Source organism: Nuphar pumila, chromosome 13, assembly GCF_984573655.1.
Source record: "Nuphar pumila chromosome 13, dmNupPumi1.hap1.1, whole genome shotgun sequence".
NCBI lineage: Eukaryota > Viridiplantae > Streptophyta > Magnoliopsida > Nymphaeales > Nymphaeaceae > Nuphar > Nuphar pumila.
This window is the reverse complement of record NC_143261.1, coordinates 34,779,541-34,782,059: the sequence shown is the minus strand read 5'-3', so window position 1 is coordinate 34,782,059 and position 2,519 is coordinate 34,779,541. Positions and strand designations below refer to the sequence as shown.

General features: G+C 42.8%; 1 non-coding gene across 1 annotated transcript; it reads left to right on the top strand.

The window, feature by feature from the left end:
* The first annotated feature begins 873 nt into the window (after nucleotides 1-873).
* On the top strand, nucleotides 874-976 carry LOC149818258 (small nucleolar RNA R71). The gene has a single exon (XR_016427537.1). It is a non-coding gene; the product is annotated as a small nucleolar RNA R71 (small nucleolar RNA).
* The last annotated feature ends 1,543 nt before the right edge of the window (nucleotides 977-2,519 follow it).

Below are 2,519 nucleotides of genomic sequence, written 5' to 3'. Positions count from 1 at the left end.
GTCTCGGTATGAAATAGGCCTCCAGTCATCTGGTCCTTACCCTTTGGGTTCATGACAGCCTGACTCGGCAATGTACCCTCTGGTCTCCTACTAATAGCCTCAGCTAACTGTCCCATTTGCGATTCTAACTTCGCAATGGACTGCGTATGCTAGCTCAAAATCTCGCTACACTTCTCGAAGGTGTTCTGATTAGAGGTTTTCACCTCTTGGAATGCCTGGAGAAGTCTCTCCTCAAAAGATGTCTGCTGGGTAGACTCCTGCTGCATCGAGGGAGGAACTGAAGAAGAAGAAGACTGAGAATAATTCGGTCTTTGAAATGACTGAGTAAAAGATGGCTGCCGAACTGGCTGAGAGGGTGTAGGCATCTGTGTGGAAGACTGTGGATTCTTCCATGAAAAATTGGGATGGTTACGCCAACCCGGATTATATGTCGATGAAAATGGGTTATTCGGCGGTCTGACGTAACCCTGAGCTACCTGAACTTGTTCTTGAACAAATTCAGGGTACTGAGCTGCCGAAGGGCACTCAGTGATCTCGTGTGCCGGACTGGCACAAAGAGTACACACCTGCTGTGTAGTGGATGGTCCTGAGAGAAGTTGGTCCAGCTTCTGAGCAATCATGTCTACCTTGCACTGTAGTGCAGTAGATGGACCAATCTCAAGAACACCAGCTTTCTTCTGAATGCTGGGTGTGGCTCTATCCGAATGAGAACTCGAAGCATGGTGGAGTGAATTCTCGGCTAATGTATCAAATAGCCTCCATGCTTCATCCTCGCTTTTCAGCATGAATGTCCCTCCACACGAAGAGTCGATCATCTGACGATTCTTGTCAGACAATCCATCGTAGAAGCTCTGCACCAGTTGCCATTTCGGCACCTGATGATGGGGACATTTCTTGAGGAGATCCTTCATTCTCTCCCAGGTCTCATGAAAGCGCTCACCATCTAGCTCTGAAAAGCTAGTGATGGCTCTACGATATTGGTTCGTACGACCAATGGGAAAATATTTCCGAAGAAACTCCTGTTGCAATTGATCCCATGACTCTATTTCTACATAATCTAGGGACTTAAGCCAATACTTGGCTTTGTCCTTCAATGAAAAGGGGAATAGAGTCAACCTCAACGCATCATTATCGAAATTCTGTATCTTAACAGTAGAACAGATTTCGAGGAATTCATCTAAATGTCGGTAGGGATCCTCATGACTAAGGCCATAAAATGATGGAAGCATCTGAATAATGCTGGCCTTAATTGTAACGCCCCAAAATCCCAACTTGGAAAATCCTTAAATTTTTAGAGTAAATTTTTTTTTTGAAAGCATTGCGCAAAAAAGGAAAACTGGCAAGGGAAAACAGTTGGAAATTCTGAGCGGGTCACAAGAAGAAACAACAAGAAGAAACATTTTATTTATTACAAATTGATACGTGAGCAATATACATCATTTCCCTTTTTCCAAAGACCGCTGCCAGGATCTTCAAGTTCTAGAGTGTGGGTTCAGTCCTCCGCCGCACATCGAGCTCCATCGCACCACTAGAAGCCAAACACCTGTATCCCCATAAAACGGGGTCAGTACTCTTGCGAGCTGGTGAGATAAACCATCCATACATTTATTATTTCTAAGGAAACGCATAAGGTATAAAGCATGAAACAGGATACAGATATGTCATGCTTGAAAACTATAAGTAACAGGCTACTGCTAACATGATGGAACAATTAGAGACATTTAAACCAAAGTACAAGTGCGTGTGTCAAGCAAGTGTACGTGTTACAAGTCTAAGCAACAGTGAAAGTAGCAAGTACAACTACTACAACGAACTGAACAAGGAAAAACAAAACACGCAACTACTGAACAATGAGACGAGGGAACTAAGCAAAACAAAGGGATGAGCCAAACAACTGCTGAACAACAAGCAACTAAGGAACCAAGCACGAGACAAGCGCAAGAACGATACTAACACGAGTAGTGAAGTAAAAATAATACTAAGTGATGAGCGACAAAGTCAAGCCTTAAAACATCTAGACAGTAACGTCAAATATCTGAGTAAGTAAGCAAGGTAGCTAATACTGCTAAGTGATAAGTGACAGTGTCGAACATGAACAACATAGACAGTGACGACAACCATCTAAGCGAGTAAGCAAAGAAGCTACAACTCTAGCATCACGAACAAGGATGAGCAGCGCTATCATGGCCAAACGGTTAGCATTCACATTCCAGGGCAACAATGAATGTTCATTAATTATATATCCAAGGCACACAGGATATACTTATAAGGGAAAAATACGTGTAACCACACGTCCTTAGCACAGGTGAGCTCAACTCACGAGATGGGTCTATCGCCCACAAGAACTTGCCACGGAGTTCATCACCTCTAAAAACCCGTCTCAAACAAGCATATATTTCTAAAATACGTAACAAGTCCCTTTTGTACTTACGAGATGGATCACTAGGTAAGTTGTATGCCCAAAGAATATGCATACAAAACTAATCAGACATTTAAGCAATAAAGTACTTAATTAAAGG